Source organism: Microtus oregoni, unplaced genomic scaffold (genome assembly GCF_018167655.1).
Source record: "Microtus oregoni isolate MIOR12 unplaced genomic scaffold, Mior012 000010F_ref0000083, whole genome shotgun sequence".
Taxonomy (NCBI): domain Eukaryota; kingdom Metazoa; phylum Chordata; class Mammalia; order Rodentia; family Cricetidae; genus Microtus; species Microtus oregoni.
Genome location: NW_024543069.1, coordinates 486,495 through 506,475, shown reverse-complemented (window position 1 = coordinate 506,475; position 19,981 = coordinate 486,495). Strand labels below are relative to the sequence as shown.

Sequence of the window (19,981 nt, the reverse complement as noted above, 5' to 3'; positions counted from 1 at the left end):
TGTACTCTAGCTCACATTGGTCATTGAAAGATTGACTTGGGAGAGGGTTGAAGCAAAAGAGAACCATTTTTAACTAAGTACCTTATTCTTTGAAATTATTTTTTTATTCCCAAGTAGGAAGACAGACAAACAGAATTTTAAACAAACTTATGTATATTACTTAAAAATCTGTGAATCATTTTGTTATGATATATGGTATAAAGCAAGCATGAGAACTATAATATATTAAATACAATTGGTAAATAGCATTTTGATTCCAGAACAATTATTTCTGTCATAATTTTGTAATGAGAAATATATTTCATGTATTAAGTAAATAATTTATGTATGATTGTCTAACATAAATTTGTTTTTTGAAGTTTAGGTGAGAAAATTAAAGTAAATTTGTGTTTTATTTTTACAAGACCATAATATTGAAATATTTGTGTTTTGACGAAAGAAAGATGGTCATAAGTTTTAATATACATTTACTTCTGTAATATTTATAAAAATACTATTTTATTCAGTTAGACTAAAATTTAAGTGTGTTAAATATTAAGTTTTATATTCTTTTAGGTATTTTGATACTATCATTTAGAATTTTCTTGTCTGCTTGGTAATTCCATTCTACATGGTGAAGTAGTAAAAACTTAAGCTTTTCCAATATGAGCTAATGAAATGCTGTTTTTGCTAACAGTGGCATTCTTGATGGCTTTACATGGATACTTCTTCATATGTGTATTAATTTCTGAGGTCTAGTGCTGCTATTTCCTTCTGTAGGTTAGTTACTGGATTAGCTGGAAACCTTTCATGTACAAACTCTAGTTCTGGGGAAACAAACTCCTTGTAGGGGAAGGCTGCATGGCAAGCTACATGGTCAACAGAACAGGACCTCAATGGCATATTTGCTGGTAACCCTGTCTTATGTCATCATTGTGTTCTTTTTTAAATTTAAATTTAATATATATAGCCTGCAGGTCCTTTGTGTATATATTACAGCTTCCAGATTAGCATGTTTATGGGACTGCTACATGTTTGCTTCTATTTTTTTTTTGTGTGTGTGTCTTTTTTTGGACTCTTCTTTCTGTTTGTTTTTGTTATATTTTGATGTGTTAGTTTTGTTTTTTCATATTTTATTATTATCTCTTAGTTGCCTGTTTATTTTCTAATGAGAGACAGAAAGAGGGTGGATCTGGGGAGGGACTGGGAGGAGTAGAGGCAGGGGAAAGCATATCAGGATATATTATGTGGGGAAAGTTCTATTTTCAGTAAAAGGAAAAAAGATAAACAAATAAAAACAGGTGGTGCACACCTTTGATAAAAGGTAAGGAAATCTTTGTGGGTTCAAGGACAGCCAGGGCACAGAAAAAAAATCTCGTCCTGTTAGATAATTTTCTCTTATTTCATATCATCTATACACATGTGATCTAGGATCCAAAAGTGTGAGATTTGATCAAGTCTCATATGATCCACTTCATGTGATTATCTTCCTTTGCATTTATTTTCTTGCAGGTGACATAACTTATTTCTTTCTTATGGTCAAAAAAGATATTCCATTGGGTCTCTAAACCATTTATGCATTCCAGGGTTGATGTATACTTATGTTGGTTCTGAATTTACCTGTTGTGAAATGTCCTCCAGTAAATGTTGCTGTTCAGATTTCTTTGTGATATGCTGACTTGCGGTCTTTTGGGTATATATCCCAAAGTTGTCTAACTGGGCCATATTTTAGGTTTCATTTTTCTGAGGAATCTCTATACTGATTTCCATAATGACTGGGACTAATTCATATTCATACCAGCAAATAGCAGGATTCTGTCTGTTTTCCTGCACTTTTATCAACATTTGCCCTTACTTATTATTTTTTTGTTATTTTGTTTTGTTTTTTGACACAGGATTTCTCTGTATAACAGTCCTGGAACTTGCTTTGTAGACAAGGCTGGTCTCAAAATCACTGAGATCTACCTGTCTCTGCCTCATGAGTGCTAGAATTAAAGGCATGCGCCACCACTGCCCAGCTTTAAATATGGTTTTTATTTCCATTTTGGAGTGAGTGGGTTCTCAAGAAAGGTTAGGATATTAAACTTGACTTAATATTTAACAAATAATTTTATATACAGCATGAATAATTTTATGCTTATGTTGGTCATAGAAAAATGTGTTTCTCTCCTTCTGAAAATGCTTATATAATATGACTTTATTGAAGTATAAGTGGCCATTGGTATCCCTGTTACCTTTACTTTGTCATTTGTGTGAGATATTTCTATCTATCTATCTATCTATCTATCTATCTATCTATCTATCTATCATCTATCATCTATCTATCTATCTATCTATCTATCTATCTATCTATCTATCATCTATCTATCTATCTATCTATCTATCTATCTATTGGTTTTTCTACATCTATACATCTTTAAGTTTGTCAAAAGGCTTGGCCCATCCAGTTTAAAAAGCTCTTCCAGAGATTTTTTTACTCTCTCTTCTCCTGACCAGTATCCCTTGTATATTGGCTCCCCCAGCCATAATTGTCGTGAGGTATTAATTTATACATTTTTCAATTTATGTATTTCAAAACATTTTTTTCCTTAATTATAAGAACTCCTAGAAGTAAATAATATATAGCAAATGACCAATAAAAATGGATCAGTGTTTCTTATGGAAACTATTTCAAAGTTACCTTTAAATTTTTGCATTTTACAATTTAATTTATTTAATTGATATACAAAATGTTTTTGTATTTATCATACAGTACCTGATGTTTTAAAATACATATGCATTACGAAATGACTAAATCAAACCAATTAACATATATTATCTCATATTTATTTTTATGAATTTGACATGTTTTAATACTTGAGATTTATCTTCTTTCATTTTATCAACTTTATACATTGGTTGTAAAAAATTATGTATGAAGCCGGGTGGTGGTGGCACACACCTTTAATCCCAGCACTCGGGAGGCAGAGGCAGGCGGATCTCTGTGAGTTCGAGGCCAGCCTGGTCTACAAGAGCTTGTTCCAGGACAGGAACCAAAAGCTATGGAGAAACCCTGTCTCGAAAAATCAAAAAAAAATTATGTATGGTTTATAAATATATAGAAAATATTAGTTTTAATATCTATTCCAAATAGTTAAACACATTTTTGGTTAAAATTGTCATAGTAATATTTTTATTTTCCTTTCGAATAGAGGTGGATGAGTTTAATTTTGCTATTTTACTTCAGTCCATGTAACAAATTATATTTATCAGGACTATATGTGCATATTACTATTTGTGTATAAGTTATCTATTGTAAAATAATCTACACAGTTGAAGGTGCTTGAAGAACGTCATTTTATTTTACCCTGATTATGAGAACAGAATTATTTTAATGTGGGAGTATATTAAGTATATATAAGGAAGAATGCCTGGGCTAAGGTACATGCATATTTATGGGTTTGGTGTAATTTGTTAGTGTAGACTCGATGGTGGATAATGTTCTTGACATTTGTAGTTGTTGCATAGGAGATGTCTTCAATCTTAGACCTTGATACTATTATTTGGTTATAGCCAATTTTTATGTTTTTGCCAACAAAAATAATAATGTGAATTATAAATTTGTGTAGTGATAAATATATTAACTACAAGAGGGTTGGAAACTATAGAATATGAAATCTAAAAGGACCCAAATATGTAGACTTGCTTCCTGCTAGCCTTATGGGAATAGGTGTTCTGAAGCCTCATTCTGAGATTGTGAAGGCTTGCTGGCTGTTTTCTAAGTAGTTTGTAGTTGAGCAGGTGGTAAGCTTTTCCATATTTGATAAAAAGTATTTCATTCCCCCTTGAGAAAGATTTAACTCTTCCCGAAGACAGTGAGAGAGAAATTTTTTTTTAAAAAAAAAAGCCACATCAGCTTCCAATTGTCAAAATTTAGTTTTAAAAACTCAAGACTTTTCCCCAATGAGTTTCCAGATTGCAGAACATATGGACTCTATCTTCTGGGCAAAATACTTTCATTTTCCTTTTGAATTACCTTTAAGACTTCATCCTGAGAGGAAAAGTGTAAAATGAAAACATAAGGTGTTTAAACACCATGTACTGCTTTGTGCTTTCTTTCTTTCTTTTCCAACTTGGATTGATAATAACTGTATAAAACATAGGGAAGATGCTTGAAGACTTCCTGCGTGCCTGCATTATTTTCTTGGACTAAGACTATAAGGGGTTCTTTTGTGATGATCTTCACAATATGATTTTTTAGTGTAATGTAAATAGACAGTTAGTTGTATTTCACTTAAGCTGGCCAGGAGCTTAACTTCATTTACAGGATTTGAGGATTCAACTATTGATAAGCTGGATGTATCGCTAAGGAATCTTAGGCAGCCTAGCGCATTGCTGTTTGAGGACAATGGTCTGTTTTTGAGGAGATGCAGATAATTTGTTTGAATTATTTTTTTAAATGTAGGGGTCCACCTTTTAACTTAATAAAATTATTAGGCACAGTTTCAAAGAACAGTAGTTGAAATGATAAGAAGCACGGCTCAGATGACTAGTTTTCTTTCCTATTCCTTGTGGGAAGTCTTCCGGAATGTGATGAGCCCGTGAAGCACTTCGACATTTTCATTCTGAATCGTTTTGATTTGTCTTAGGCCTTAGCTAGGTGGATGCTGCTGAGTCCTGTCACCAGCTCTTTGTCTTCATTTTGAGTTAAGCTCTCCTAAGGCTGCCCTGGCTTGCCTATGACTTGCAGTCATGAGTAGGTACAATTATGGCCTGCTGTCTTATACCCAGCATGCATAAGCTTCTTTGTCAGTATCTGTAAGTGAAGGCCTAGAAGAATCTCTTTATTTTATACTTTTTATGGCATTTATAAAGTGTCATTGATACAATCATTTTCTCTAAAATGTTTTCAGTGTCCTAACTCAGATACAGAATAGATGTGACTTCCTGTTCTATATGAATGACATTGAAGGATTTATTTCTTGTTGATCTCTTCCTCATGGAACTCAACTACAGTGAAACTTTTGTCCCATCATTCCACTGAAATTCTTTTCAAGAATACCAGTTACCTGGATATTGCTTATTCTAATGCTCTATTCTCAATGCCTGCCTTGACTTACTATACATATATACATGTATATACATACACACATGCATGAGTGCACACACATAAACACACACACACACATATATATATATGTATATATATACATATATATATATATATATATTTACGTATATTTCTGGAACACTTTTGATATCCCCCCTACTACTGGCCTCTCCTAAGAATTCCTTCTGGTTCTTGGCTAGTTGCTTCAGTTTTTTTTATTGGGGCATTCAGGCCTTAGTCTTTGGGTTTCTCATCTCTCTTCTTCTCTGGGTGTGTGCAGTCTTGAGACTCTCAGCCAGTTATATAAATACTGTCTAGACATGACTCTAAAATTAATGTTTTCTGTCAGATTCTTTCCCTTGAATTTAGCAAATTTATTCAAGTGTCTAATCAGTATAATCAATATCTCTGCTTGGGTATATGTTTGGGTAGGACAAGCTTGCTTTAATAAAGGGATTCACATAAAATTTTGTTTCTCATTAATTTTAAAACATTTTGCAGTTTTTCCCATCTTACGAATTCATTATAATTAGTTTTCATCCTCTGTGAAAAGCCACATTTATTTTTTTTAAAATATATGGACAAGATGATATTTTAAAATTTATTGGTTGACTATACTGGTCATCCTAGCTCCTTGGAAAACCGAGAAGTGATAGCAAGTTATAGGCCCCTTAAACTTCACAGTGAGACTGTCTCAAATTACTTAAAAGGGTATTTTGCCACAGCATCATATGGATGCTAGTTAGAAACTTGGTCTCTGGCCATGTGAGACATTCCTGACCACTGTTAACATCCTGCACTCATTTCTACGCTTGTTAAAGCTTGAGAAGCACTGCTCTATTATCTTAAAGGTACTTAGACATGCATGCATTTGCTGGTAAAGAGTTCTTTAAAAACCTATTTTATTAAACAAGTAAAAATGGGAATAAGCTATCAGAAAAGGAGTGTGTGTGTGTGTGTGTGTGTGTGAGAGAGAGAGAGAGAGAGAGAGAGAGAGAGAGAGAGAGAGACAGAAAGTTTGTTGGTAGTTCAGTCCTTGGTACTGTGCCAAAACTTTTTTATTTAGGCTTTTGAGGCTGCACCTTTAATCCCAGCAACCAGGAGGCAGAGGCAAGTGAATGTCTGTGAGTGCAAAGTCAGCCTGGCATAGATAGCAAGTTCTGGTTTCCTGGTGTTGTTAGGGAATATTATTTTCAGGTGTGCGACTTTTGTTTACACTGCATTTGTTTAACTCTGTGATGCTATGTTACGGTGGCTGTCTAGTCCTAATAAAGAGATGAATGGCCAGTAGCAATGGATAGGTGAGGCTGATATATATATATATATATATATATATATATATACATATATATATATATACATATATATGTTATATATATCAACTATATTATATATTATATATAAGGAGAAACGAGGAGAATGAGGAACAAGAGAACAAGGAGAGGAGAACATCAGGGACCATCCAACCACCTGGTTAGTCATGGAGAGAGAAGGAAAGAAAGGTCTATAGAAATAGAGAAAGATAAAAGCCCAGAGGCAAAGGTAGTTGGGATAATTTAAGAAAACCTGGCAAGAAACAAGTCAAGATAAGGCCAGGTATTCATAACTAAGAGTAAGCCTCTGTGTGTGATTTATTTGGGAGCTGGGTGGCAGCCCCTCCCCTCCAAAAACAAAAACAAAAAACCCAAAATATTTAAACACCCACAGTGCACCATGCCAGGAAGGTTTTGAAAGAGGAAGATCATGCCACCTTTGCTGATACCATAGTGGTTGTCATGTAGTCATATTCATAGTTCAGCTGCAGAAGACTGTGAAATACGGTCTATTTGTGTGACTAGGAAGAAGAGGGAATAGATGTTTAGTGAGCCCCTTCTCCCGTAGTTTTCTTATAGGCAACTCAAATAAATTATCTTTAAAAACTAAAGTTACATGCTTATCTTCCTTCCATTCTCCTTCCTTTCCACCTTATTTCTTTTCCTGGTCCTGGGGATTGAGCATAGGGAGTATACCAAAGCATGCGCTGTACCACAAGCCATCCACTACCTTTAAAACTAAATTTTGGCTTCTTGAGGTCTCCTTTATTCCTGCTAGCATACCAGTTAGTGTTATTTTTCAGGTTTCTTTAGACAACCATAAATTGAAATTTTTTTCCTGCTCCTTTTCATATTTATTGCCCAATGTCTGTATTAGAGAATCTTAGGCAGTTTCCATAATGTATTCCTAGGACAATAATCAGAAAATATGAAATCTTAAAATTTGTATTGAAGATGCCTCTTATCTTTTGAAATTATTCCAGTAACTTTTCCCCCTTAAAATAGATATTTTTTTCTCATACAGTATATGCTGATTACAGTTTCACCTCCCCCCACTCCTCCTGGTTCCTCCCACCTCACCTCTCATCAGATCCACTCCCTTTCTGTCTCATTAGAAAAGAATAGGCTTCTAAGAGAAAACAGCAAAACATAACAAAGTAGAATAAAAAAAAACAAAACCCATCACAACCAAAGTGAAGGAAAAGTGCCTAAGAGAAGGCACAAGAAGCAGAGACCCACTTCTTCACACACTCGGGAATCCCATGAGAATAATAAGCTGAAAGCTGTAATACATATGCAGAGGACCTGATGTGGACATGTGCGGGCCCTATGCTTGTTGCTTCAGTTTCTGAGTCCATCTGAGCATCGCTCAGACGATTTAGAGCAACTTGATCTCCTGGGGGTGGGGGTGAAACATGGATCTCCCTGGGAGGGGAAAATTTAGTAGATTTTATGGTTGTAGTGGGGGTTAGGGATGAACTGAAACTGGAGGATCAGGTAGGGGAGGGAAGGGGAAATGGTGGTGAGAGAGGGAATGGAATGTGGATAAAGATAGCTAGAATTGAGGGCCATTTGAAAACCTGAGTTGATGAAATGTCCTAAAATATGTGGAGGAGATACTAATGAAATATCCACATAATGGGGGAGATGGAGTCCCAACTGACTATCTCTTGTCCCCAAGCGAAGCTTCCAGTACCAAGAATGGGTTACAATCAGTTTAGATGTTGGCCACAGGGGTCCTATGAAAATCCCCAAACAACCCAGACTGTTTCCAAAAGTATAGGTTGCTTTCTACAAACTGATAAGACTCCATTGCTGAAGACAACATCCACACAACTCTTTGAAAATGGAGAGGTCTAGTTGGTACCTGTGTAGAATCTTCATCCTAGCACACTAGTAACTTTTTACTTATTTTCTCATTTCCAATGTTTCCTGCCTTAAATTTACTTGTTTTGGGTCCTCACGATCTCTGCAAAAATTGGCATCATTCCAGGGATCCTGAACTGAAGGCTCAGGCAGTGTTATGGACTGGAGGTAGGAGGGGAAGCTTGAGGTAGTGGGACAGTCTTGGTATAGACTGACTCAAAGTAGGTGAGAAATATCTTCTTCCAGTAAGATTTCAGCAGGGAGGCCTGAAGAGGACCTAAATTCAGGCATCAGATAGAAACCTATGGTCAGGCTAGGAAGGCAGTACACAAAGAGTGTTACTGGCCAGGGGCCAGGAACTCTATTGCCTTTCCCCAAAACTTACAAAGAATTGGCTGTACATCAAGTCTGGTGCAGGGAAAGCTTTCTTCTCTGAAGCCAACAGGTAAAAAAAAAGCCTTGGTCAGGCCAAGAAAGAGAAAGAGAGATAGAGAGAGAAAGAGAGAGGGAGGGAGGGAGGGAGGGAGAGAGAGAGAGAGAGAGAGAGAGAGAGAGAGAGAAACAACACGTTTTTAAACAGAAGCTAGACTCCTCATTTTTTTAAGATTCGGCACTCTCCAGGAATTCTTGGAATACTAAGCTGTAGCCTGCTCTTGGTTGTTTCTTACTTGCGTAACTTTTGCTTGTGTTATTTCCTAAGAAACAGTGTTTTTCCTTTTCTTATTTTCCTGGAAAACATCTGGCAATACTGTGTGCCAATTCCTTGGTGAAGAAGCTTGTCTCTTGCTTTACGTTATTCCCTACCTCCGTGTTCCTGTTGCACATTTTGTATGTAAATGTCTCTTCCTGCACGTATTTCTGTCAATGGACAATGAGGTCATTCAGAACGATGATTCTTCACTACAAAAATGATAACGAAAACAAAACTTGAACCTGAGATTCCTGGCACAGATTATTGTGCTGTCACTGATGAGCAATAAGTATTTGTTGATAAGCGAATGAGTGCAATATCAGTATTGCATTTTTAGCATCTTACGGCGAGCCTGGTATTTTGTATTTATCTCATTTTGTGTAGGACCATCTAAACATCTAATTCTAGTTCGCTGGACTTTGTACACTGATAAGAAGCTCTCTGAAAAATCCTGTATGCTCTCTGTGTATCAGTTCAATTTTAACCTTCTTTCAAGTATCCTTCTCAAGCATGTTCTGCTCTCCAATAGCTTTCCTAATTTCTTTCACAAGAGGTTAGCACGCCTTTCGTTGTTTTGGGTTTTTATACATACACTCTTAGGTGTTTAGTTTTCTCTTGGTCTTGGATTTTATGCCGAATAATATGTTTATTTCATCCTACTTGATTTCTATGTATCTTGGGTTTTCATTGCTGCAATATACCTTGGGGAAGGACTCTCAAATCACATTCTATCACTGAAAGAATTTAGGGCAGGAATTCAAAGCAGGAACCAGTGGTGACAAGCTGATGCAGAGCTGTGAAGAAGCGTTGCTTACAGACTTGCTCAACTTACTGTTTTATAAGACCTAGGACTCCCAGCACAGGAGTAGTACCATCCCACATCAATCATTAATCAAGATAATACCCCATAGACTTGCCTACAGGCCACTCTTTTGGAAGCATTTTCTCAGTCCTGGTTACCTCTTCTCAGATGACCCTGGCAGCAACTTTGTTTCAGATAACAATTTTTTGACAGTGTTGTGTCAAGTTGACATAAAGCTAGCCAGCACACAAGGTTTTGAGTATTTTGTGATTAGAGGCTGTGTTGTCTTTATGTTCGTGTATCTTTTTTTATTTCAGTCAGGGTTTTCCAAATAGTAGTGATACTCAAAAAATAATCTGTAAATGAATAAGACATGCAGGATTGATAACTGAGAGCTATGAGGGAAAAAAAGTGAAATTCAGCAAAGGGGAGGAGGGGCAACAACATACTATCACTTCAAAATGTGAATAATTGCTGCAAAATTGAAAGAACCCGAATTTTTCCAGGAGATGACAGCAACTATTCAAACAACTGGCTTCCAACTGCTTTCAGATCCTGGAAGTGAAACTTAATAAGCCTTTTTTCCCCTGTGGATAGGAGCACATAGTTTTTGCTAATGCTTTAATTTATCTAGGTTGTAAAGCACAGGACACATATTTTTTCTTTGCTAGTTTATATCAGTTATTTGATTCTTATATTTTTCTGAGAGTTTTGGATTAAACACAGGATGTATTAGATTATGCTAGGTTGTTCCTACATACAAAACTTTGTTTATTTAAAAATAAAATATTTTATTGTAGAGAATGGCATTTCTTTGCTTTTTTTGTCTTTATACTTTTTAACTGTGTTAAGAACAACAACAAATCTGAGGCCTCAGCTTGAGAAAAAGGAATATTCTAAATGTCAAACAGTCATCTATTATGTGAGATTGCTTCTTATATGTTTTTAAAGCATCTGGATTTTCTATATTTTGGTAGAAATATTCAGAAAGTAATAGCAGCTTCTTATTGAGTGTTCATCTTGGTTTTTCTTCTCTGTTCGAAGTTACAGAATCTTGTATTTCTTCTTAGTGTAAAGGTCATACTGTTTTAGTACTGAGTGATGCCAATGCTGGTCAAGTTATGTGTGTTATATTCTTTATTGGAATGTTTGTTGATAGTTTTTCAAAGAATGGAGATTCCGTTTAGTCTCATTCATCTCTGCCATTTTCAAAGAGAAGTTTAAGTGCATACCAATATAATAAATTGCTAAAATGAGTATTAGTTAGCTCAACATGAATATCTTAGTCAAACCAGTCTAAAACCATTTGAGTAATGGGGTGTCTTAGATGGAAGGAAGGTCACACTCCATTTATTATTAGCTAAATCACTTTAATTTCTGAATTTCAGTTCTTCACCTGGAAAACATGAATTATAACTCAAATTTGTAAGGCTGTTTTTAGAATTAAATGAGGTCACCATGAAAACACTGATGATCTGCCTTCAACATTATGGTTATGTTAATTACTTTCCTCATTGTCATGGGAAAAAACTGATAAAATCAATTTAAGAATGGAAGGCATTGCTGGGCATGGTTGGGTAGGCCTTTAATCTCAGTACGTGGGAGGCAGAGGCAGGCAGATCTTTGAGTTCCAGACCAGCCTGGTCTACAGTGTGAGCTCCAGGACAACTAGGACTACACAGAGAAACCCTGTCTTAAAAAAACAAAACCATAAAAAATCCCAAAACGAAGAAAGAAAGAAAGACAGACAGACAGACAGAAAGAAAGAAAGAAAGAAAGAAAGAAAGAGAAAAGCAAAGAGGAGAAGGAAGGCATGTTTTTAAGAGTATGAGGTGGCTGGTCATATTCCATCAACAGTCAAGAAGCAGAGAGAGATGAATCATCCCTTTTATTTAGTCTGGGACCAAAGCCTATGGAATGTGCTGCTACCTTTTAGGTTAGGTCTCCTGTCTTGCTTAACATTTTAAAACACCTATCATAGAGATACCCAGAGATACATTTCCATGACTCTAAAGCTAGTTAAGCTGAAAATGAAGGTTAACTATTAGAATTAGTTAATTCTAGAAACATAATATAAAGAGCAAGACTCTGGCTCTGTAAGACCATTTTCTACATACATACTGTTCAGTACAATGATGTTCTTTCATAGTCTCATTTTTTTTTTGTCTAGTGATTTATTGAAAACCTGGCACTAGAGAAATTCCTTGGAATTCACAAAGATGATCCCAGCTAAGACCCTAAGCAATAGAAGAGATAGTGCCCTGTAGTCAGACAGATGAATATCTTAAATATCACCATAGAACCTTCATCCAGCAACTGAAGGAGACAGAGACAGAGACCCGCAGCAGAGCACTGGGATGAGCTCCTAAAGTTCAGTTGAAGAGTGGAAGGAGTGAGAATATGAGCAAAATGGTCAAGACCATGATGGGTTCACCCACTGAAACAGTCTGCCTGAGCTAATGGGAGCTCACCAACTCCAGCCAGACAGGGAAGGAACAAGCTTAGGACCAAACTAGTCCCTCTGAATGTGGGTGACAGTTGTATGGCTGGGGCAGACTGCGGAGCCACTGGCAATGGCACCAGGATTTTCCCCTACAGCTTGTACTGGCTTTTTGGGAACCTATTCTCTTTGGATGGATACCTTGCTCAGACCAGATATAGTTAGGAGGGCCTTGGACCTTCTCCTAAGCAACGCACCTTACCCTCTTTGTGGAGTGGATTGCAGGGGTTTGGGGTTCGAGGGATAAGTGGGGGAAATGGGAAGAAGGGAGGCAGTGGGAACTTGGATTGGTTTGTATAATGAGAAAAGATAGTTTGTTTTCTTTTTAAAAAAATAAAATGAAATGAAAAAAGAAAACTGAGGAAATTTTCACATTCATCCTGGGCATATTTTAGTACAAGTTGAAATTCATAACAGTGCTGCATAAAGGAACTTAGACTATTGATTAAGCTGATATATCAGTTAATAGGAAAACAAACTTATCCTGTTTTAAAAATCAACTGTAGTTAATTATCATCAATAGGAGTAACTTGAGAGCAGGATAAATTTGGATTTTCAGTGACTTTTGTGCCTACTAAAACTTTCAATGAAAATTATAAAACTTTGGTGAAAAAAAATTGAAGAGCAACCTCACTCCAAGAATGGAAAGATACTCCCCTTCATGTATTAATGTTGTTGAAATGTCTATACTACCTAATGCAGTCTATATATTCAATACATTACCTATCAAAATACCAATAATGTTTCTCATAGAAGTAGGAAAAATAAAATTCTGAAATACACATGGAACCACAAGAACCTGAATATCCAACAGAACAAAACAGGAGGTACTGACTGTCTAACTTGAAAATGCGTCATAAATTTGTAGTGATCAAACATCAAGGTTTAGACATTTAAAAAGGCGTACAAGGCAATGGAACAGAATAGAAATCCTAGATGAAAACTCACTCATCTACAGCCAGTCAATTTTTTTTTAATAAGTTGCTGTCTTGGGGCTTCTGTTGCTGTAGTGCAATATGATGACCAAAATCAATTTGGGGAGGTAAAGGTTTATTTCATTTATACTTTCATATCCCAGTTCATCATAGAAGGATTCACGGCAGGAATTTAAACAGGCCAGGAACCTGGAGGCTGGAGCCTGTTGTAGAGGCTTTGGGGGAGTGCTTCTTACAGGCTTGCTTTCCATGGCTTACTCTGTCTGTCTCTTTTAGCACCCAAGACTACCAGCCTAAGGGTGGCCTTGTCCACAGTGGGCTGGGACCTCCTCCATCAATCACTAATTTAGAAAATTCCCTACAGGCTTGCCTGCATCCTGATTTTTATGGAAGCATTGTTCTCAGGTGACCTTTCCACTTGAGATGACTCTTGATTGTTTCAAGTTGACATAAACTAGCTAGCATGGGTGTTAAGAACATATATTGGAGAAAGGATAGTTTCTGTAATAAGTGGTGTTTGGAAAATAAATTCATACTAAGAAGAGTGAAATCATTCTATTTCTCCCCTATTAACAAAAGTCAACTCTAACTGAACTGAAGACTCAAGTCTACTTACTTCATGTCAGGCCTTAATAATAGCAAGGATTTTCCTTTAGAAAGTCTCTGCTGGGATTCACAGTTGGAGGCTTTGGTCTTAACTGTGTTCCTTGCCCCTTTCATTAAGATTACACAGTGCATGGATTGCCTTCCTTGACTCACAGTTGGTACTTACTAAGCAGAGGTTTTCACTAATGTTTTCCTATCTGCATGAAGGCACCATGGATTTTAGTTTGTGAGAATGCATTCACTCACATTGTATGATACCCTATTCTACCTGGCCATTATTTCACTGAGATTTATACGCAGGCTGAAACCCTTACAGAATATGGGCCCTTCCATCTTGTAGCTGACAGTGCATTGAAAATGTTTACTGTTTTTAAGGAATTATCACTTATTTAAGTTGTAGCTAATGTCTACCGTGAGTTTTTAAAATATGGAAATTGAAGCGTTCCAGATACAGGAATTTTAAAATACTTGGTTATACAAATCGAAGAACAAAATATGATGTGCTAAAATTCTCCAGGATGTGAGCTCTGCTCTGCCTGGAAGAATTTATTGCTGACTTCTGTTAAGGCCATCAAGATTTATCAGGTATTGTCACAGCAAAGTGGGTAAGATGGAAAACGGAAAAGTTTTCTAAAAGTATTGCATTGTGACAGCTTTCCCTTCTAAAACTAGCTTTCTTCTTTTTTTTTTTTGACATAGATTGAAGTTACTTTAAAATGACACTAAAAACCAGTAGATAACAGTCACATATATATCCAACTCATTTGACAGTAGATGTTAACTCATTTCTGTTAAAGTATTTGGGGTACTTATATCCATAACACTGATTTCAGTAATTAATGCTGTCTGAAACTATTTTACTCTAGTAAAACAGCATCTTTGAAAAAATCTATATTAATAATTCAGCTTGAGCTTAATGAACTTATTCAGACTAATTTAAGTGTTTTTTATACATGGTTAATTAAAAAAAAATGCCTCACTTTGATTACAGAGCTCCTCCTGAGGTGAGCACTCTTTCCTGTAGCAGGCGACAGCCACTGTGCTCTGACCCCCATTATGGGTTTGGGCTTGACAGAGAGAAAGAAAAGACTCAGTGTGGTACGGGAAGGGCAGGGTAGGCTGCCCGGAGGACACTGGGTTGTGTGTCGTGCGATAACACAGAAGGAGCATTGCATTTTTCTACAGCACACCATCTACACAAAATTTGCTGCAAAGTCCCTTTGGAGTTGTGATGCCCACTAGCTGTATAGAAGAGTCTCTGCGCAATCACACATAATTTCATGAATTTTTATTTATTTTCATATTTATATTCTCCATGGAGTCATCTTAATAAATTTTTGTTTTAAACACTGTCTCAAGGTGAATATTTAATAATTAGTATTAGAATATATTTTAATCTTGTGTTAGATTACATACCCATCCATTTACTGTATTTTAATTTCCTGATTAACTAACTATACTTTCTCTAAAGAGAACTAAACTTTAAATCTCATGTAATTTGTGTGTGCAAAATAGTAATCAGATTCTACATGTTACACTGTACATTTAGTGAATGAATATAAATTCTGCCTTACTGGTTTTTTTAATACTTCCTTTTTGGCTGATTCATAGTTGGTTCACTATAATGCATCTATGACCTGATGCAGTCACTGATACAGTAAATCAATCATGTATTGATGCATGAGTATATTTACTTCTCAGAGTTCAGAAGTCTTTTCAGTTTTGTTACTACAATGGAGAGTCTCTATTCCACATCTTAAATTTGGAAGTAGCATTTTATATTCTTTTATGTAGCTTGTCCTGATACATAAAAGGTGTTGTGTGTATAACACATGTATGTGAAGGGATTTTGTGTGTGTGTGTGTGTGTGTGTGTGTGTAAGAAAAAGAGAACTACAAAATTTATAGATAACTAAATTGAGCACAAAACAGTTGAGTGAGGCCACCCAGACCAGAAATACATATGTCAAATGCTGTCTCTTATTTCTGAATCTCAGCTTTGAATCTTCAGATATGTGTGTTCATTTGGAATATCCATGGAAGTCATGAAATTAATAAGGGCCTATAGGGTTGGGAGAGATAAACATACTGGTATAAAGGGGAATGATGGATCAGAAAAGGGTAAATAAAAAGTGAGTTAGGAGTACAAGAAATGCACTAGGGATAACTAACATTAAAGGCATTTAGAAAAAGTCATATGGAAATCTGTTACTGTAGAAGATGTCATTTTTGAGGAGCAAGTAACCTTGTTTTTGAGAGCATAACTTACTGGTCATTGGGACTTGCTGATTAAACTAAACCTGCTGACTCGTGAGCCCCAGCTATCTGAGTGTCTCTGTCTCCTTTGCACTGGTATAACAAGCATACATCACTACTCCTAGCCCTTTATATGAGTGATGGAGATTAAATTCAGGTCCTCATATTTTCAGGGCATGTATGTCACTGACTGAGCAAAGTCACCAGCCTTGGTGAAGGTATCTATATCTATATCTATATGTATCTATATGTATATAAAAAGAATGCAATTGGTTGATTTATAAAAGCCCATTATACTTACATGGTTGTTTTAGCTTCAGACTTTGGAATTTAGTCAAAGAATGAAGAAAACCAAAAGATAAGCAAGCATTGAATTTCAGGACTATCATTAACTTTTTAAAGCCAGAGAGTCTCTAAAATGAAAGACTTTTAGTACTTAGAGATTGTGTTCCACAGTGTGATATATGGGTGTGTTTTCACATCCGTATGTATATTCACATGGCTGTGTGTACCTGGTGTGTGTGTGGGCGGAGGGGTGTCAGAAAACCATAACGGATGTCTCCCACTATTGCTCTCTACCTTGTCCTTTGAGGCAGGATCTCTCACTCAATCTGGAGTTCTCGGACTTGGTTAAACTGGCTCCAGAGATCTTTCTTCATCTTTGCGTCTCCACCTCCCAGAGGCAACACGTCTGGGGCCACGATATTTATGTGGGTGCAGAGGATTTGAGCTTGGGTTCTTAGGCTTGCGTGGTGATCACTTTATCCACAGGCCCCTCCCTCTCTGTACAGCATCTCTATACAGGCACCTCCCCCTCTGCACACTATCTCTATACACTGGCCACTTTAACCACAGGCACCTCCCCCTCTGTACAGCATCTCTGTACAGGTACACCGTGTCTTCTGAAGTATTCAGTATTCCAGCTCTTACCAAACATAGGCTCATACCATCAGTTTGAATATCTTTGGAATCTTACTGAAAACAGGACTAGGTCTACTGCTATGTAAATGACTTTAAATATGCTAGTAATTCCTAACATCGTGAAAAAAATGTGAGTATGACTTTTTTCCCTTCAAAGAATCAGATAATGCCATTTTTCCACCAATGAGACTAATAGCTAGCTAGTTGTTGATTGGAAGTAGATTCTTCTAGGACTTTATATGCTACTTTACATTGGACATTGATTTCTGTGGAGCCTCTGGGAAAAAATGTTTTGAAATTATCGGTCTCTTTTGGTGATCCCCTTGTTTATTAAACATAGATTCTTTTCTCATACAATACAATCTGAATGCAGTTTCCCCTCCTTCTCATCCCCGGTCCTCTCCCATGTGGATCCACTCCCTTTATGTCTCTCATTAGGAAAGAACAGATTTCTAAGAAATAACAACAAAACATAAAATAAAATTTGCAATAAGAGAAAAACAAAAGCTTGGTGATTTTTAAAAATACTTTCTACGTACATGTTCTGAAATGAGTGATACTAGCTCTGTCTTCAAATTTTCTTAACCAAATGGTGTTGAGAAGATGCTTTTTAAGTGATAATGGGTCCAGTAGTTTATAAATATTGGAGTGCTAATGTGCACAGCTCCTTGTTTGGACTGCATCTTAGTATTTTTCAGTTTTAATAAAATATTCATATTTGAGATGTACAGACATATAACTAACAAATTAAACTTATCTTTACAAGCGTTTCCTATGTGATTTAATGTTCAGTTCCTAGTGTGTTGTGATTATATTTTGTCAGCCCAAAGTCACTGGTTTGGCTTATATTTTAAAGTAATTTTATGGACTTATAAATAGCTATTTTATTTTTATTTCCTTTTTACTTTGGTTAATATTCATATGAACACTCTGAGTTACAGGCCAATTTGTGAATAATTTCATAGTTTGCACGAATTTTCTGCTACGTAATAAACATTACTCTGCAAGTGCTTTAGTAGACATTGGATTTGATTTCACTATATGCATTATAATGAAATCTATTGTTGCCTAATTTAGTAATAATTTTGTCATAGCAAGTTAACATCTCTTATAATTTTAATTGTTATCAAGAAGAATGACATCATTTAGTTTGACAGAAAATGTAGAAAGATGGATTAATGACAAATTAATAATTTACTACCTTTGCATAAAACTGAAGCATAGGGTATTAGAAGGATTGATGGCACAAAAGGTTAACAAATTTTAGCAGCTTTCATTAGCTTTACACCATCATATGTTTGTGGTACTGACTGAAATAGGCTATATAGCAAATCTCAGTCTAGGGAACTAATTACTTGTGCCGATTGCCGCACTGATGAATAGACCCTCATTGTATCATTCCCCTGAAGACAAGGAGCAGCCTGTGATTCACGACTGCATCCTGGCTGATATTTGATAATAATTTTAACAGATAAATGTAGGAAGGCAGAATGATGAAGTGCCTATCCAAGCTCCATGACTCTCAAAGCCATGCACATACCATCTGGGTACTGTCTCTTTTCTTCTCAACTAAGGGGATTTCATTTCATTAACTGAATTCGAACAACTGTTCTCTTTTGCTTGTATATCTAGTTTGTATATATCTTATATTTATTTTTAAATTGTATTGTTGTATTAGTTTTGATTTAAAGCTTGGTACTAAAGCAATGAAATAAAGAGTAAGTGAGTTTCAGTTTTCCTTTTTTGAGGACTATAATACTCAAACATTTTTGTATTTCATTTTTATATCCTTGCTCCTTTTCGGGCATGACCAAAATCAACAAAGGAAGTGTTTGATGTTCTCATTGTCTCTTTTATATTCTCTGAAAAGGGCATTGGATTCCTGCTGTTTTAAAATATTTTCTTTAAGTAATATACTCTTTGTTGTTCATGCTTTTACAACTTAACTTTTAACCAATTAAATATAATTGTTACAAATCTATTTTTCTAGATGGTATCTTTAAAACATCATAACAAGGTTGACTTTATTTGGGTATTTTAGGATAGTCAGCTGGTAAAGAATATTAATTTGTCATAGCTGACAGGTACAGTTTTATTAGCTCATGAAATACAAGTAAGATTTTTTATTAGTTATTCCTGCAGAAGTTTTAATTATAAATATGTTTTTATTTCATTTTTGAAAGTTACAGGTTTTCATGCTATACATCTTTAGTGTATAAATATATTCTCCTGAGTTGTAACAGAAATAAACCTCTATATGAGTATTTTCCTTATAAAATATTTCCAGCATGCTAGGACATGAGTATTTAACAGCAGAGAAAGCTGACATTTATGTGTTGCTATATAAAAGATCTATGTAATTGGGGAAAATATCATAGAACTTGGATTTTAAAAATAAATTTCCAAAAGTATGCATTCAATATAGTAATTATCGCACATCATATAGCATGTAGTTTTTAATTAAATAGAATAACAGGCTACATAAAACAGAAATTCAATCTGATTTGCCTGAAAATAGATTGCTATTTCACTCCACAAGAATGGTTTATTTAAAAACAGTAAATGGAGAAGAAATGCATTTTCTTGTGTTGTTCTAAGCCTCAGGGGCTAAATGTAATGAATATTTTAAGAGATTATTTTAATTAAATTCCTGCACATCTAAACAGAGTAATATTTTATTATCACATACATAACCATGTAACTGAGATATTCATTAAAGTTAACACTTTCTGGACCAAGAATTCATCGTATGATTTACTGACCTTGTGCAAAAAGGCACAAATTAGGAAGAAAAATGAAGGGGGACAGACTTTGATTAATATAGGTAATGCTATACCATATTTATAATAGCCTTTTCCCTATTCTGGTTTATAAATGCAGCCACAGAGAAAGGTGCCCTGCTGAGGCTGAAATGAGGCTGAAATCAGAGCACATGCCACCAGAGTGTGGGGAAACTGATCACATTGTCAGCAATTCATTCAAAATGATGTATTTAGTGCTCACTTCACCTTCCAAGAAAAGGAA

General features: G+C 35.6%; 1 protein-coding gene across 5 annotated transcripts in view; it reads left to right on the top strand.

Moving 5' to 3' along the window:
* Positions 1–19,981, top strand: part of Lrba (LPS responsive beige-like anchor protein) — a 478,937-nt gene that overhangs the window by 238,526 nt on the left and 220,430 nt on the right. The window lies entirely within an intron of this gene.